The 19556-nt window shown below is 32.5% G+C and overlaps 3 long non-coding RNA genes, 2 other non-coding genes and 1 pseudogene across 5 annotated transcripts; 4 read left to right on the plus strand and 2 right to left on the minus strand.

Annotated features, from left to right (window-relative positions):
• Positions 1-615: 615 nt before the first annotated feature.
• LOC121799091 lies at positions 616-2110 on the minus strand. The gene is made up of 2 exons (XR_006050143.1): positions 1796-2110; positions 616-981 (listed from the first exon to the last, which is right to left on the minus strand). It is a non-coding gene; the product is annotated as an uncharacterized LOC121799091 (long non-coding RNA).
• Positions 2111-2327: 217 nt separating this feature from the next.
• Positions 2328-3574, plus strand: LOC121799092. Its single transcript, XR_006050144.1, has 2 exons — positions 2328-2771; positions 3300-3574. It is a non-coding gene; the product is annotated as an uncharacterized LOC121799092 (long non-coding RNA).
• Positions 3575-9973: 6399 nt separating this feature from the next.
• LOC121799554 lies at positions 9974-11033 on the minus strand. Its single transcript, XR_006050328.1, has 2 exons — positions 10418-11033; positions 9974-10335 (listed from the first exon to the last, which is right to left on the minus strand). It is a non-coding gene; the product is annotated as an uncharacterized LOC121799554 (long non-coding RNA).
• A 4108-nt stretch (positions 11034-15141) lies between these two features.
• LOC121801689 lies at positions 15142-15235 on the plus strand. Its single transcript, XR_006050627.1, has one exon. It is a non-coding gene; the product is annotated as a small nucleolar RNA snoR27 (small nucleolar RNA).
• A 47-nt stretch (positions 15236-15282) lies between these two features.
• Positions 15283-15375, plus strand: LOC121801678. Its single transcript, XR_006050622.1, has one exon. It is a non-coding gene; the product is annotated as a small nucleolar RNA snoR26 (small nucleolar RNA).
• A 184-nt stretch (positions 15376-15559) lies between these two features.
• LOC121801682 lies at positions 15560-15645 on the plus strand (annotated as a pseudogene).
• Positions 15646-19556: the final 3911 nt, after the last annotated feature.

Consider the following 19556-nt stretch of genomic DNA (forward strand, 5'->3'; position numbering starts at 1 on the left):
TAAACAGTAGTATAAAATTCAATACTAATATGTATAGAAAAAGTCCAAACTTGATCAAATATGTAATGAGATTGATGAGTATAATCGGTCATTTAATATGCACCATACATAAATGAATTTCGAATTTCTACATTCCCAAAAATTATTAACAAATGTAATGGGAATAAGAGCATTAATTGATTAATGAGATTAATTAATGCTGTTTGAATGTCCTTTTTTATTTTTTCCGTTTCTTCGTTCAATAATTGAATAACTTTCCATTCTCATTTACATCGGCTAATTCATCATATTCATTTAAAATTTTATAAAATATTAAATCTATACATATATAAAAAGGGAGTTTTGGGGATATTTACAAAACTGTCATTTAAGATTTAAAAGTATATAATTTTGATAAAACTGATTTAAGAATAAAAATTACTCCATAATCTAGACATTTATGAATAAAAATCTAGACGTCGCCTTCCCATGCCTTAAATCATTTCACACCTTCTATTGAATATCATAAATTGTAACCCCCCGAGTTTTCGTACACGGATTTGGAGTATAAAAAAAAATTTGGACGAAGAGACAATTGGATTAAGGTGTAAGGAATTTCAAATTTAAGAACTACAATTGTTGGAAAATAGAAATTCCATGTAATCAAATGGAGTGCTTTTGTTCATGATACAAAGGAAATATGTTACAGCTTGTCAAATCTAAGGAGTACATAATCTAGGATTTGACTCTAGGTAGAAATGATAATGAGATCTAGGAATGCCTTGGAGCATGATCTCTTCCCCTCTTCTCCTCTCGGTTGGGCAGCAACAGCAGCTGTAGGATTCATCTCCAAACCTGCAAGGAAAATTCACACACCACAAATAGGAATGAGAACAAAAAAATCCAAAGATCTTCTTCCCTATCTCTTTCTCCTTTCTTCTTCCTCGTTTCCACAGCCGCAAGACTCCAAACCGCCAACCGAGACGCCTTGGACAGCCACCCCTGCGAAAGGAAATTTACACAAAATTAGAATGAGTTAAAGTACAAAGGAAAGTCATGAGAGAAGGAGATATGATGAAAGAAGGCAAGGTCTTGAAGTAAGCAACACATAAGCTGTCAAAGGGACGATTTGGGGGCTGCCAAGGATCTCACCAAATGGGAATATAACCTTTTTGCACAAAGTCTCATGACCTCAGCAACAAGCACAAATAGAGGAACTGAGTAAGGGATTTTGCCAAGGGAGCAGCCCCAGAACTTACACCATTTTGGAGTAAACCACAATATCACAAAGCTTAAAGATCTTAGCCCAAAATAGGAAGCACAATTTACAAGGAGTAGGTCCTCCAAGGATTTCACCAATTTAGCATGATCACCTTTTTCATCAAACACAAAAGAGGGGATAACCTTTAGCTCAAAATAGAGCTTCAATGTCTGCCAAGAAATGCCACAAGGAGCCAAGGGCTCGGCTATAAATACCAGCCCACCACCACCTCCTTCCTCACACCTCTCTAAATTCACAAATCACAAGAAGTGCAGCAAGAGAGGAAGGAGTGGCGACGAGCTTAAGGGCAGTCCGGTGTTCGAAGGAATCATCGAGAAAGAGGTAAAACACTAGCACACCCTCTGCTTATGTTTCGGATATCATACTAGGCCCAAGAACTTAGAATCATAGGCGGCATGCTCACGTAGGGAAAATCATAGCGATAGAATCAACGAATAATCAGTTATCATAGCTACTGCCTTCAAGTAAAACAACAAAATCGGAATAATTAAAGGGAAAGGGGGAAAGGTGACTTAGTTTAGGGGTGGAAGCTACTCGACGGAGGGAGCTGACGTGAGTCGCCGGCGACGGTGTGACTCCCAGTGAAAACGCCAAGCTCCTTGAGGGAGAGAGAGAGATCGGCGTCGGGAACCCTCTGGAGATGAGAGGTGGCGCTTCCTCCATCATCCGCGAATTCCCCGGAGGAAGGCGTGAATGGCAGAGGAGGCGGAGCAGGCGACGCAGGGGAGCGGCGAGTTAGCCGGTCGCTAGAGAAAGAGAGAAAGAGAGCTCGACGGAGATGCTGCTGCCTCAATAAGGGTTTCTCAAATTTTCAGATTTGGAAAAAATACCGAGAAGGGAGAAGAGACAGATGGGGAGTATATGATTGGGTTGACCTCAATTTTAATTAAAAGGAATTGGGCCTAGAATTGAATTAAGGGAACAAATGGGCTGCCTTATGTAATTGATGAAATGGACCATGGGGTCATTTACTTAATTAAGATTTGGGCCGAGAGATTTTCTTGGATTGGGCTACTTAATTAAACTAGTAGACTTGAAAATTAAATATTGTTGGAGTGGAATTAATTTAAGGAATTGAGCTTGGAGCTTAATTAAATTAATTCCCGAATAAATTATTGAGTTTTCAAAGATGGAAAATATTAAAGTTGAGACGCGGAGGGCCGACCGGCGCCGCCCCGCGACGCCATGGGCTGCCTTAAGAAAAATCCGCAGATGGAGTTAAGGAGGATTTTAAGAATCCACATTTTATTAAGAGATAATAGAATTTCTCCAAGATAAGTAAAGCGAACAATTAAGTACTGCCGCACAATAAAGCCGAGTTAGGATTTAAGGAAAAATCCTGTGAGCCGAGACTAAGATATAGGTGCTACCCAATAGCATGCATGCTTTTTTTTTCAGAAAAATAGTTCGAGTACTAATTAGCGTGTTACGCTATTTATTTCTAAAGGAGAATTTATACAAGGACAAGTGAGGCCAAACGAGGAATTTTAATTGGCGATAAGCATACCAGGTGGGCTTTCTTTTAATATTCAGCACTATAGTGTGGATATAAAGCAAATATTTTGAAGTTATGAAATATCATCTTTTCTAAAAAATGGAGATGTGAATTATTTTAAAGTTGTTGTCATGCCATAAAATGTTTGTTTTCGAGACCTGTCTGTGAGGGCTATATGCCGAAAGTTTGGCGATGCCAAAAATTTGGTAACGAGTTTGGTTCACAATAGGACCGCAAATCCTATTCGGAGTTTCGTGCCCGAGCGCTGTGAGCCGTCCTAGAGAGAGGTTGGCCGGCGAGGGTGCTTGTGAAGGCGGCCACCTTCACGGTACACTGGATTCTCAGACATGGAGGAATACATCAAGAACTTAGACTGCAGTCGGACTTTTAAGATCACAAAAGAATTTAGTATGCTCGGACCTTTTAAGAAAACCCCCGTGTGATACTGCTGATGGATGCCAACTTATATTGTATGTTTTGTTTTTGGCACGTGTCCACTGAGTACTCATGTACTCAGCCCTGCATGTATTTATAAATGTGCAGATTAAACAATAGGGCGGAGGCGTGTTGATCAGAGTCGATGCTACTTAAGTAAATAAGGTGGATCTCTCGACGCTTCGTGTCTTCATACGCGAGGTTGTTCTTTGGACCTTTCCGCTGCAGTTTGTTAAGAGAGTATAGTGAACTCTCATCATCGAAACTCTGATTCATTTTGATGAAATGTCATTGTTATTCAAATCCTTGTAATCGAATACTTGGATCTTATCTATCATATTGTTTGACTTTTCAATGTGCAAGTTCTATCTTCATTTCTTCCATATTTCTTTAAATCCTTTTATTAGTCGCGATTTATCCGCTTTTGCTATCCTTGGCAAAGTGCGGTCGTGACATAAATACTGAAAAATGAAAAGAGTAATTACTTGTAGTACAATTGGTGGAAAGTTGTAAAATAAAATTTATCAGTTACGATTTTTATTTCCGACAAATTTAAATATTGACCGTTTAGCTCGCTAAACGGTAAATATTTATAATAAATTACATTTATTATAAATATTTAACTTATAATAAATGTCATTTAGCTCATTAAAAGTCATTAAAAATATCACACACTACAAAAATCTTCTACAAATACCAATTTCAATAATCAGAAAATTTATTCTATCCTTTGTGTGTGTTATATATTCTTTATTAAGCTTCGTATACTTCTTTGTTGTTTATGACATGGTTTTCTGATGTACTCGGTTGTTGGACAAGTGGAATCTGTCTCTCTATATATATATATAGGCATGCAAAAGTTATGAGGAATGTAGAGGACTATGCAAAATAATGTTATTGTATGGGAAGAGGAAAGAACTCTAATTTAATTCACCAATTTTAATCATTATAGATTCATTATGGGAAGAGGAATATTTTAATTGTTAGATTTTATCTAAGATAATCATTATAAAATGCTAGGTTATATGATAAAATGCAAGGTTATATTTTTACATACTTCAATAATTATGGCAGTCGTAAGAAACTTTTCATTACCAACACGTTAGACAAACCTTATGTATACTACAAAAATCTTCTACAAATACCAATTTCAATAATCAGAAAATTTATTCTATCCTTTGTGTGTGTTATATATTTCCTAGCATTTAGCAGTTACAATCTAAAATTTTAAATTAATTGAATCTATAATTTTAATCATATAGCCTAGCATTTTATAATGATTATCTTAGATATAATCTAACAATTAAGCACTAATATAAAATTCAATACTAATTTGTCATAGAAAAAGTTCAAACTTGATCAAATATGTAATGAGATTGATGAGTATAATGGGTCATTTAATATGCACCATACATAAATGAATTTCGAATTTCTACATTCCCAAAAATAATTTTCAAATGTAATGGGAATACGAGCATTAATTGATTAATGAGATTAATTAATGCTGTTTGAATGTCCTTTTTTATTTTTTCCGTTTCTTCGTTCAATAATTGAATAACTTTCCATTCTCATTTACATCAATTAGGTAATTCATCATATTCATTTAAAATTTTATAAAATATAAAATCTATACAAATATAAAACGAGAGTTTTGGGGATATTTACAAAACTGCCATTTAAGATTTAAAAGTATATAATTTTGATAAAACTGATTTAAGAATAAAAACTACTCCATAATCTAGACATTTATGAATAAAAATCTAGACATTGCCTTCACATGCCTTTAATCATTTCACACCTTCCATTGAATATCATAAATACTGAAAAAAAAAAATAGTAATTACTTGTAGTACAATTGGTGGAAAGTTGTAAAATAAAATCTTTGAAGGGTTGAAAAGATGGAATCCACAAGAAGAGGAGCTATGCCTGCAACTAGAATAAAGAGTAGATAGATTTTTAAGAACCGAGTACTCGGCGGTTGACTATAGCCATTTATGTTATTTGATTTAAAAACCTTTTCATTTTAATGCTTGGATGAATGCAAGCAAGATTTTTTTTGTTTACCGTTCACATGGCCCTATTGTAAAACACTTTCTTGATATGAGCATATAAACAGATTTACAGACAAGATTCAGGTAAAAAAACCTCCACTATCAGTAAGGATTATCAAGTAGGCCGACTCAGTGTAAGATATCGAATACAGATCTAAAACCCCCAAAATAGAATAAGTGATCAACAAAGTAAAATTGAACTGAGACGGAGGGAGAATTTTATTGATATTTGGCTCATTTGTTGGTCATGATGAGTATATTTTGAATAAGTGATCAACAAAGTAAAATTGAACTGGGGCGGATGGAGAATTTTATTGATATTTGGCTCATTTGTTGGTCATGATGAGTATATTTTACAGTTAAGGGTTTATGATTTAGGTTTCAAGGTTTGAGTTTTTAGTGTATAGGGTCACTATATTGCAATGAAATAAAGCTCGACTAGGAAGTGTCTCACCAGTGCAATCTTAAATTATTGCAACGTAAACTTGCTCCTGCAGTTATAACTCAACGGTTAATTCATATTTTCACAGAATTAAAATGTTATTTAATTTTAAGTCTGATATTTAAATGTCAAGACAGTTTATTAAAATGTCAACACAAATATGTGTTGAAATTTTAATGTGATCGTATTGACATTTTTAAGAAAAGTTAGTATTTAAACGCACTCTTGTGGCCATGTGAGGTTAATGTGATTTAAAAAGTATAATCCAAAGTAAGAGGATGTCGAATATTCTTTTGTTTATCATTTCACAAATTTTATTTCGCATAATGAAATAAATATGAAGAAATTAAAGTGACCCGTGCATCGCACGGGCGTGATACTAGATGTAGTTTTGACCCACGTGCGATGCACGCCGAAATGTTTTTTTATCATATGATTTTAAATTGTTAATTGATTAACACATGATCAAGTTTTGATTCCGAAAACAAATTGGTAGTATTGCAAGTTTTAAAATTGGACGATAGCTTTTCAAACCTCAAAACGGTTTTAAAATTGTATTTTGAAGTATAAAAGCGCTGACGCAGAATAATATTGTCACAAAATTGTGTGTAATCTTTTTTGTATTCTATATCCATTTAAATTAGTACTATACTTTATCATAGTCGAGCTTCATTACATTGCAATATAGTGACCCTAATACGCTAAAAACCCAAACCTTGAAACCTAAATCCTAAACCCTTAACGTTAAAATATAATCATCATGACCAACAAATGAGCCAAATATAAATAAAATCCTCCCTCCGCCCCAGTTCGATTTTACTTTGTTAATCACTTTAAAACAAACTTTAATAATAGAAAAAAATAAAAAGAATATCATAACTTCATGTTAAACAATATGAAGAGTATTGGAAAATATGGAGGGAGTGAAAAACGTGATGAAAAAAAATATGTGAGTGGATAAATTACCAAATGTCATATATTTATAGTCCAAAAAATAGAAGATAACTCCTCAAAACTTTTTCACTTTCTTCACCTATTATTAAAAATTTTAAAACCTTTTAATTTCCCAAAAATTAAAAACTAAGCGTTGAGTAAATGTTATCAAATTTTGGAAAATGAATGACAATAATTTCCGCCATTGTATTTGTATGAAATGAGTAACGAATAAATGTATAATAAACTTTGGAAAATGAAATGGAAGGCCATTGAAGCAATAATCTCAGAATTTACTTTACAACCTTTCGGTTAATCCGCATACTCATACAACAAAAGGTCGTTATTCCTCATACTTATAAATACCAATCAATGACAATATTAAATCTCCGTAAATATCATTATGGATTTTATATAATTGTATAAAATACTTGAAATTCTAATATGCCTAAGAAAAATTGTAACTTCATAATGTTGCTCTTGAAAGCAAGTATGAAAGCAGTAATGTAGTTCTTGAAAGCAAGAATGAAAGCAAGAGAGGTATTTAAATCAACATGAAAATAACTTTTAATTACTACAACACTTATATAGATCACTAAAAAAAAATATTGTTCTTATCAACATACACTCTTTAATACTACTACTAAAATCCTATCAATATAAAATTGATATAAAATATTTAATATACAATTAAAAATTTTAGGATTACAATGATATCGCCATAAAAATATAATGAAAATTTTTAAAACTTATCAAGTTTTACCATACATCATGGAAATGAAAATGCATTTATCCAGCTAATAATAACAATTAAAATGAATTAAGTCATTATTTAGTGAAATTAGATGGTTTAAAAATTTAGCCATTGATTTCAATGGAATAGATTAATAACAAAATTTGTAACTGACACTAACGATCACTCAATCTTCAAATCAGCAGTTTTACATCATAATGAAACAATTGAAATGACAACAATTTCCCCCATTGTTCTTCAAGTAACTTACCAATCTCATAATCTACTTTGCACAAATTTTAGGTAATAAATGAGCCCTAGAAAATCTATACCATACGCATAATATGGATGCAATGAAATAGCGTATTTTTGTATATTTTTTTTATACAATTAACAGGATATTTTTACAATTTAGAAAGATGTAATTTATATATCTCCTATTTCTATTACATCTGTAAACCCTAATCTTGAGAAGAGTTGAGCGCTCTCTATTTTCTTTCACACTCCTCCTTTGAAGCTTTTTCGTTGATTTTTGCTCTGCGCCTCTATTTACCAGCACCTCCGGTCCGCTCTTCGACTCTCACCATCTCGCACGATCTCGGACTATTTCCTCTGTCTCCCTTTACCACTTCAGTAGAACTATCATCAACGGACGCTAGACATTTAGGACGATGTGTAGTATACTCAGTTGTCGATAGCCATGTTGTACGGTTGACACATGAGAATCATCGCCGGCAACACTCTTTTTTCCACCATGTTCATGACACTTTTGATTAATAGAATTGGTATTTATAGAAGTTTTGGTAGCTTTTGGTATTCTTCTCCTTTCAAATTCTTCTCTATTGACTTTTAGTGAGCACAATTTAATTTATAATAATTAATTAAATCAACATTAAATGACACTTTTGATTAATAGAATTGGTATTTATAGAAGATTTGGTAGCTTTTGGTATTCTTCTCCTTTCAAATTCTTCTCTATTGACTTTTAGTGAGCACAATTTAATTTATAATAATTAATTAAATCAACATTAAATTGTCTCACAAATTTTTGTCATGAAAAACTGTTAGAATTTGGATCCAATTGGATTACATTTCAATTATTATTCTATTTAATTAGATTAAAGAAGACATTATTTCTGCCGTTTTCTTGAGGATTTGCACACTTGGGTACTTATTGTTACAATATTTCTTAATGGCATTAACATTTCTCAGCATTTCAATTATTATTCTATTTAATTAGATTAAAGAAGACATTATTTATGCCGTTTTCTTGAGGATTTGCACACTTGGGTACTTATTGTTACAATATTTCTTAATGGCATTAACATTTCTCAGCTACCTAAATTGCCCTAAAAAAACGTCTCTCATTTACCAAATTGCCCTCAAAACTCAACCTTTATATTAGTATATTTTATAAATAAAAAATAAAAAGATTTGTAATATTTTGTTTTTGCGTTCTTTAGGAATTGATTTATCTGTTTATGAAATTTAGAATTATTTTTTGTGTATTCAATGCTTCAAATTTTAATCTATTGTTACTTAGCATCAACGACACCGTACTACTTGTTAAGATTTAATTTTGCTTGAAATAATAATTCGTATTTTATTGTTTAATTAAATATTTTTTTAATTGTAATCGAAATCTATTTTTAAAAAATAAATACATTTTTAATGGAATTATTATTTTGATTGAATGATTTTTTGTATGTGCTTTAGATTGAAAACTAGAAACTTAATCGATCAATTAATAATTTATTCTCATCCGATCCTTTTCATTCACGAGTTATGCTGCCTAGTTGGTGTTGATTGAGATTTAATGTTGTAAAGTAAATAGATAATTAAGTGATTTGTTTAAAAGATATTTTAATTTGTTCAAGATCTAATATTATAATTTCAGTTAGTGATTTATTTTTATCCAACCTTTTTCATTTATTAGATAAGTCCCAATGAGATTATTTATGTTTGATTAAATAATTTTTTTAATGTACTTGAGATTTAATATCACAAGAAATAGATAAATCAGAGTGTATTATTTGTATCGAGCTATTTGGGTCATAAGAGAAATACTAACGACATTAATGTTGATTGAGATCTAATGTTGCAAAGTAAATAGATCAGTACAAAATTATTGTCATCCAATGAATTTGTTTGTAAGAAATACTAATGAAATTAGTCTTGATTGAGATCTAATGTTACAAAGTATTAGTGATTTAATTAAATAATTTTTTAATGTGTTCAACATCTAATATTGCAAAATTAAATTACTAATTTATTTTTTTCCAACACTTATTTTTTGGTAAAGATATTTTTTTCTTTTCTTTTTCTCAACACTTTGATTTATTAAAGAAATCCTATTGATATTGCTAATGTTTTTGTAACACCCGGACTTTTTATAGTACGTGGAACAACAGCAAGCTGCTACGAGGCAATTAATGAATGAGATGTTGAGATGGGTTTTAGTGCTTGGCGCGCATAAATCGAGGAACGGTTGAGGAATTTATATTTGGAACAACATCAAATATAAATTGTTGCGTTTGGCGATTTTAATCTTTGTTGGAGACAAGATAACGAAATTAATTAAAGCTCCGTGAATTTTTAATTATCGAAAAAAAATGCGAGAATATAAAGTACGGTTTTATCTTGGGCTTCTCAAATTAAAAGTAGAGTCCAAATGTTTCTTTTAAATGGCTTGGGGCCATGACCAACTAAATAATTATACAAATTGGGCTTGCAACTTAATGAGCCCAAATCAATTAATTTAATTTGGGAGTCCAATTCTTCTTTCCAAACAATTGGGAACAAGCCCAAAAATGTTTGTCTTCTTCCTCACACATATGGCCGATTCCTTCCCCCTCCACCCATGGAGACTTTCCACTTTTCATCTTCTCCAACTCCTTCACCTTCTATCTTCCACCATCAATGCCCACAAACCAAGAGTCACCACCACTTCTCAATTTATGCTCTTCTCTAACTCCTCACATTCCACTACACAAAAAAAAAAGAGAGAGAGTGAGAGAACCGAGAGAGAGCCGAGAGAAAGCAAGAAGAGGAGGAGTTCATTCTTCACCATTCTTGTTCATTCACCACCAAGACCAACCTATTGGAAGGTATAATCCCTTCTTTTTGGATCATTGTATACATTGCATATCATCACACATGAACCTCCCACAAGAAAATTCAACAATTAACATAAATCAAACAATCCAACAATTGAAATTAATCGAACACTCGCCGTATGCAATCGAAAGTCCTAAAGTACGTAGCTTGATAATAAAAATACACCTTGCGGGTCTTTTCGGAGTGTTTCCGGGCGGGTTCGGAGTGGTTTCGGGGAGGAGGAAGCTGCCGGCAGCGGCGTTCCCGACGACTCCAGCGGAAACAGCGGCTGGCGGAAGGGAGGGAGCCGGCGACAGCATCTGCGCTGTCCGGCGACTCCGGCAGCAGCTCCTCCCGGCGGCTGGACCTCTCTGCGACAGCAGCGGCGGCGCCTCCCCGCGACAGCAGCAGCGACGACACGGCGGTGGCAGCAGTCGCGGCGAGCAACACGGGACAGCAGCGGCGACGGCACCGGCGCTGAGCAACGACGGTGACCGCGAGTTCAAGTCTAACGGCGGAAATTTTAAAAGGAAGAGAGGAAGAGAGAAAGAGAAGAAGAGAGAGAGAGAAGAAGAGGGGTTGACCGATTGTGGAGGATGGGAGTATAATTGGATCTTTTTCCTTTTGGGCTCTATTCTTTAATTAAAGTTGGGCCTCTCCTTTTGTTTTTTTAAATGGGCCTATTAAACTAAAATGAAATATTTTGGTTAGTTGAGCTCTAATTAAATTGTATTGGGCTTTAAAACTTTAATTGGAGATATAAGGTGGGGGAATAAGTCTTTGGGCCGATGACTTATTTAATTATTCCCGGAGTAATTTTTTTGGAAGGACGAATAATTTTATCCCAAGTCCGAAATAATATGGTTGCGAAGAGAAATAATTACGATAATTTAATTATACGCTTAAATAAATTTTAAGGAAATTATTTTCGACGTCACAGAAAATACGAGGAGCCAACGGAAGAAAGAACGAGCGTAAGCGGCCGACCGGCGTCGCACGCGACGCCTTGGGCGGTCGCTGAATAACCGAAAATGCACGAAAAATCGAGGAAGAGAATTAAAAGATCTTAATTGGAGTGCATGCATTCTAAAATGTCTTCGTTACCGAGATTGATGTGAACTTTATGTATTTTCCGAAAAGGTGGTTCGCACGGCCGCTAAAGTCGGAACGAGAAGCTGCTTAAGGAAAATTCTAAGCTTTCGAGGTGGGCTTTATTAGTTAAACTCTTTTATTTGAAATGATATGTTATGGTGAAATAAGGGTGGTTTAAAATAGTATGTCATGCCGTATTTTATGTTTTGAATTGCCTATCTGATTGTCTACTGGGATAATATCTTACTAGACTTTTATAGTTAACGAATTCGGGTCTGACTAGGGAGTGAGTCCCTACTCGGACTAGTGCACTGATAGGGATCGTGAGCCGTCCCCTAGGTCGGCCGGTCCAGTGATCGAGTTTGTGGCCACATTCTCGTTTCACATGATAGCTCAGATATGGTACATGATGGGGGATGATGATTGTCAGCGCTGACACTTTTAAAGGAATGATTTTGGTGTCTCTTGGTCTTTTTTAAAGTAAAATCCGAGTTTCACTCTATGATGGCTTGACATAACTTAAATGATAAATGTATATCGGGCATGAGTTCACTGGGTGCATCAAGTACTCAGCCCCTGCATATGTTTTCCCTATGTGCAGGTTGAGCGAGGTCGGGAGGCGGAGGATGTTGAGCAATGAGCCAAGAATTGTAATCAATAACGTTCTGGTTACTATTGTGTCTTCATACATAGTAGTAGCTAACTCTCAATTGCTTCCGCTACTCTACGTTTTAAGAATTTCTTCTATTTCCTTGGAATTGTCAAACCATGTCATTCACGTTATGTACCTTCGGGATTTGAAACTTTGATTTGATAATGAAATTTCCTCTTTTGATCATTAAGTTGCATTGTCTTGATTGTTTTCCCCCTTCTTCCCCGCTTCTTAATTCCCCCATTAGTCGCGACTCCCTGTGCTTCCTATCCTTAGGAAGTGCGGTCGTGACAGTTTTTATATCATAGTTGAATTTTAAAATCACAAAAAATAAATAGTTCATAGTGAATTATCCTTATCTAGTGGTCGAACTATTTAGTTTTTAAGAGAACATTAATGATGCAACTAATAACCTAGTTGAATGAAGTGATACAAACCTAGTTGAATGAAGTGATGCAATTATTTAAATAAAGTAATGATTAAGTCAAATAAAGTAATATAGAAAATTAAATAATGAAGTAATAGCCTAGTTGAATGAACTGGTAATCTAACTGAATGAAGTTATAGCCTAGTTGAATGAAGTAAAATTGAAATCTAAATAATGACGATTTCCACTCTGCTCTGCAGTTTCTTCATCTTCTCCGCCACTGACAGCAGCTCATCCAGCATCCTCTCTAGCCCATTCCCCTATGGCCCCATAACCTCATCAATTATCTCCTTCTACATCTCCTTATTCATCACTTTTCCAATGTTGAACATCAAGTGCAACACCATGTAATCCACCATCCTCCGCGTCACCACCTCCCAATACGCCTTCATCCTCATCTTCAGATCGTACGAAACCTATACCATATCCGTGTTCACGCCCTACAGATGCGCGATGTTGATCTTTAGACTATCTCCATCCGTGACACTCACACAATCCAACCCCAATCAACCTTTTAATAAAATATTCATTTCTCTATCCTCCACATACACAACCCTCCCTCAATTCAACCTCCATCAACATTTTTACTTCCATCAGTGACCCCAACCCAACCCAATTAAATATTTTCTTTTTCATATATTTTATATTAATATTTTGATTTATAATTAAATTAGATATATTAAATAATGTCTCACATGAATGTTTGGAAGAATAATTCACAAGAATTTTGAAATGATATATAAAGATAAAAATAAAAATAATTAAATAAATTAAATTAACAAATTCAAAATATTCAAAATTTGATTATCTGAAGTATTTACATTTCATATTTATAGTATACAATTCTCAAACATGTACATAATTAAATAAAGTAGTATAAATCAATAATTACTAGTAAATAAAAAAAGCAAAAACAATAATGCATTGACCCAATAGAAAATGAACATGTGTCATTTGTCCTCCACTTTAGGTTGGGCCGGCTGACAAGACCACAAAATGGGGGTTGGTTGTTATTTCATTTTTTCTTTATTTTTATTTCTCTCTAGTTTGTCTTATATGCTTGCCCCCCATCACAAAGTCACCGATGGAGGTGGTCTTATGAACTCGCTCACCGCCGCCAGCAGGAAATTTCCACAAATCCACTTCATGAATTTGTTATGCTCTTCAGTTTGTTCTACAATATCGTGCACGCCCCATTGCACATGTAGTCGGAGAGCTTCTCCATCTCCACCAACTCTGCAGAGTGGTGCTTCTTCCTCGACTCCAATGCGGTGGGGCGGGGGAGGCCACACGACGGAGGTAGTTGGCGTGAGGGCCGAGTGAAATTGTAGAGAGAGAAGTGGGTTGGGTTTGGGAAGATAGGAAGAGAGGCATATACAATAACTGCATAGTATTTGTTCTTTCAAAACTACTCTTTTGTCAATAAAAAATAGATAATCTGTAATTATTAATAAGTGATTAATGGGTGGATATGTTTGATGCATTCTTATTTTGATCATATATATATATATATATATATATATATATATATTAAATAATTATTTTTATCATTTTTATTGTTCTAATTATGCGTTTGGCAATTTTATTGTTCTAAAAAAATCCCTATATTTACTCAATCGGCGCCCTTTTATTTTTGTATTTTATTTTGCATAGATTCAGAGGTATTTGGCAAAAAAATGCTAATTTATTATCAAGATCTCTAGAGCAAGATCTTTTTGCCATCGATTGGAGTTTTTCTTATACCTTTTCATTTTTTTTAACTAAAGGAATTGAAGTGCGTTTTTAAGCACTTTTTTTTACGTAAATCAAGCTAAGAGTTTTTTTCCACGAAAATACCCCAGAGCTGTTTTAAGTTTTTTTTGTACTTTTCATTTTTTACATAGTTTGGAATGCTGATCCAGATCTACAAATTAATAGTAGATCGTATAATTTATTGGACCGAAATAGTTTTATTTTATGAAAGATAGAATTACTTTTTATAAATTTGATTTAGTTGGATTGAGTGTTAGTAAATCATAATTCTGATCAATATAGGTGGCGTGGACGGGGCGGCGGTGGTGGTCGTGCGGCGGCCTATGGTAAATATTTAATTATAACTTAAAAAATTAAAATATTAATATTAAGTGATATTCTAATGAATTCACTTGATATACTAGTATGAATTCTGATTTTTAATATATTTCTATTTTGCTGTTCTTTTCTAAGTTTTAATATATAAAAAAGAAATTTGTATTATTACCAGCTGAGCTGAACCCTATTCAATATAATCACACGTAGCCCACTGGGCTGGAAACAATCTTATCTGACTAGTGGTCCCATCGTTTAAAGCCTTTCTAGGGTTTCCCATAAAGTTGTTGCCCCTTTTAAAGTCTGAATCACACCTCTCTCAATTACATCAGCTCATCGTCGTCGCATTTCAATATAGGAACTTACCTGCATTCCTCTTAAATTGAATTTCCTTGTTCATGATTTTTTCTTATTGTCGTATAATTTCTCCATTTTCATTATTTGTGTTTAATTTTAAAGAATATCGGTGATGCATTAGTTTAAAACTGCGTTATCTATCTGATATTCCCAATTTGGAGTTCAAGATGTTTTTCTAGCTCCTGAGAACCTCTCTTTCATTTTTTTTTTTCATATTTTCAGATTTGTTCAGTGTTGAAGATAAGCATCTGAGATGAGAAAACATTAATGTCATCCTTGCACTTTGATTCAAAAATGAAGAAAATCAATGGGGAAAGTATACTCTGAGATGCTTATAACTTTTCATTTGCTTCCTTCAATACTTTTTATGCTTTCCACTTTGTTGATACAAAATAGCTACTTTATTCTCAATTATTAACCATTTGGTTTATCGTTCTACCAAAATTCATTTCTTTTCCCTTTAGTTTTCTGAATTTTTATTGACCTATACTATTTCATAGGTTTTTTATTGAACCTTTTTTGGATCAGTGATGTTGTATATTACTGCGTTATCTATCTGCAATGAATTCTTTTTTTGAAGATATCTTATTATCTGAGATCCAATTTCTAGAATTATTTTTTAATGATAACTTGTCTCATCAGATTGGTTTCACATCATTTTGTAACTTCTTTATTTTCCCGTGTTAACGACTCTGTTCAGTCCGATGTCATTCTATCTTGAATATGGCATAGGGAGTGGATCCCTTGCTGTGGTGGGAAGGAACAGAGGAACAGAGCAGTGGTGTAAAACGCAGCGTTTCATTTATTGCTTCAATACCTAATTTAATTAATGATTTTGGTTACTCTACATTCTACAAAGAAAACGGCGGCTTTTTTATCAACTTTTCCAACAAACTTTAAATTACTTTTTAAATCCAACTAATCCATAGCAAATTAGTAATCCATATTTTATGTAATTTACGTTGAACCTTGATTTTATTTAAACTAGTATCACGCCCGTGCGATGCACGGATCATTTTAATTTCTTCATATTTATTTCATTATGCGAAATAAAATTTGTGAAATGATAAATAAACGAATATTTGACATATTCTTACTTTGGATTATACTTTTTCAATCACAATAACCCACATTGTCACAAGAGTGCGTTTAAATGCTAACTTTTGTTTAAAATGTCAATACGATCACATTAAAATTTCAACACTTATTTGTGTTGACATTTAAATATCGGACTTAAAATTAAAAAGTATTTTAATTCTGTGAAAATATGAATTAACCGTTTAGTAGGAGCAAGTTTACGTTGCAATAATTTAAGATTGCACTGGTGAGACACTTCCTAGTGTCACCCTCGTGCGATGCACGGATCGATTTAATTTCACTATAGTAAATTCATATTTTGAATTAATTAAAATCAGATATAACTATATTATCAAATGATTAAAAAATCACAAACATATAAAATAATTTAAATATACTATTTAATACATGTGGGATGCACACATGTTAAATTTACTTAATATTAATCAAAATTTATAAAAATAAAGTAATCACTAAAAACCCAAACCTCGAAACCTAAATTCTAAACCCTTAACTTCAGTAGAAATTATAAATTATCGAGCTTCATTTCATTACAATATAGTGATCCTATACACTAAAAACCCAAACCTCGAAACCTAAATCCTAAACCCTTAACTTTAAAATATATTTATCATGACCAACAAATGAGCCAAATATCAATAAAATTCTCCCTCCGTCCCAATTCAATTTTACTTTGTTGATCACTTATTCTATTTTGGGGGTTTTAGATCTGTATTCGATATCTTACACTGAGTTGACCTACTTGATAATCCTTACTGATAGTGGAGGTTTTTTATCTGAATCTTGCTTGTAAATCTGTTTATATGCTCATATCAAGAAAGTGTCTTACAATAGGACTATGTGAACGGTAAACAAAAAAAATCTTGCTTGCATTCATCCAATCAATAATTTCCCTATTTTGATAATTTAAGAATACCATAGTCTTTATTTGTTTATATTTATCACATATACGATGAAGTTAATTAACACCCAACACCAAATGTTTGCTATTTGTATATTTTTAGTCCTCTTTTGATAGTTTGCCTAAATAAGATATCAAAAGGTAAAAAGGTCAATTATAAAATTTCGGATAAAAATAAAAATTCTTTTACTATAATTTTCACTCCAATTCCCACTATTCTTATGATAAAAAAAGAAAAAAAGCAAAAATAGAAAGAAAAAAAAATAACCCACCCTAGCAAAACCCCAACAACAAATCTCAACCGTCCATATAACAAATAGAAAGAATCACTCCTTCTATAATTTGATCACGAAACTAATATGTAATGATTTTGGGAAATGTTCCTTGAATCCTAATGCTCAACAAAACTCCAATAACAAATCTCAACCGTCCAAATAGCAAATAGAAAGAATTGCTCCTTCCATAATTTGATCACGAAACTAATTTTTTAATGATTTTGGGAAATCTTTATTGAATCCTAACGGCTCTGCATGATAAAAAAATTAATAATTAATTATTTTAGATAAATAGCTAAAAAAATATAATATGATAAAAACGCTAAAACACATACCGTAAAATCATAGAAAAAACATTCCAAGCTGACAACATTTGATTTGTCGTCCAGGTTTGGTCATTTTAAAAATACATACACCGAACATTGATAACTGATGAAGTTATGTAAGATTGTAGATCATTGACGAAGATGAATTCCATGACTTCATTTTTCTTCTGGTAAGATTACAATATTAGCAAAACATACAAAAAAAAAGTTAAATAGATGAATACAAATACTCCATACTACTATCTCATGACCGTAGGAGTTTTCTTAAATTCTAGAAAATACTCACCAATTTTAAAACAAAATTTGGTGATGTTCGTGCCTTGTTTGTTTGGTTGGATTTTTTCATTGGTATTTATAGAGGTTATATCTATGGATTTAAATTGGATACATTAATTCTGTATTAGTAACGATGTTCAAGGGTGCAACGGTTTTCATTAATTAGTTAAGAGCGTTTCATATTAAACGTTAATTGGCTATTGAATCTTTCCAAAATTGAATATCAAATTTAATTAGTCTAAATTAATAAAATTACATATAATGGTTGACCTATTAGTTAAAAAATGGCTGCCTAAACCAACGCTCAATTAATTAGTGGAATAAAATGGTTGTCAAATTAACTCTCATTTCATTAGTGGGAAACTGTTTTAAATTGGAATCGATGATTACATAATTTACATCAAATAAATTCTCATTAACATTTGCCTTTATTTCTATTTTTCTCCTAGTAGCGTCCATTCTCATTCCACACCGAATGGTATTCATAAATATTTAAAATCTTACCCTAAATTTATAAATATTTAAAATTCATACCCAAAATTCATAAATATTCAAATTAAGCTCAAAACCCACCTTTTATATATGTATAGATAACAGTTTTAATTAAATTGTAATTTTTTTTAATTAAAATGGCATTTCTGTAAATATCTCTAAAACTCCCCTTTACATGTATAAAAGAAGACAAGTTTTGGCTTTATTTTGAATATTTATTAGTTCTGGATATGAATTTGAATATTTATAAATTTTAGCATAAACTATATATCATATTATACTAAGATACAATCAATAATATAAATGTATGCAAATATGATATAAATTTGTAACTGCTACTAATAAATTTCTTCCAAATTTTCATTAAAAACTTGGCAACGGCAGCTCAATGCAAGGAAATTACTTTTTCAGTATAATATAATTGGATGATTGGAAATCATTTCGATTTTCGACTACTCTTAATTTCTTAATGTCAAGAAATGGCCCTCCATAATGGGTGTCAATGGGTTTTTACCGTTTGTATAATTAATGTGAAAAGTCATACAATTAAAAAATCATAAATCATAAAATTATAATGATAGAGGTTAGAAGAGATAGAAAGTCAAAAGGCAAAATATTTATATTTATAGTCTAAACAAACCGTACACATTATAATGTCATTTAAATTTAAATATTTATAGTGGCATATTATAATCCCAACCAAAATTTTTAATTCCCAAAATGCCCCCAAAACTCAACTTTTATATATGTACCTAAATCATAAACCCTTAACTTTAAAATATACTCATCATGACCAACAAATGAGTCAAATATCAATAAAATTCTCCCTCCGCCCCAGTTAAGAAAAATTTAATATCAGACCAACTATAAATAAAGTATTTATATTTTAGTATATATTTGATAACTCAATAGCAATAAATTGAAGAGTTTTTAGATACTGATTTTAAGTTATCTTATAAATAATAGTAAGCGATGCTCTACCTCTTTTAAAATGTCGATGTTACATATACGTTGCTTTGTCTAATGCAATTCCAATTTTAGTGTTATTTCACATTTTCACATTTTTAAATAAGGAATATTCATTGTATTAGTACACACATTTTGTTAGCCTTAACTATTAAATGCGCAAAAACATAGCAATTTACAA

This window comes from Salvia splendens, chromosome 4 (genome assembly GCF_004379255.2).
Source record: "Salvia splendens isolate huo1 chromosome 4, SspV2, whole genome shotgun sequence".
Lineage (NCBI taxonomy): Eukaryota > Viridiplantae > Streptophyta > Magnoliopsida > Lamiales > Lamiaceae > Salvia > Salvia splendens.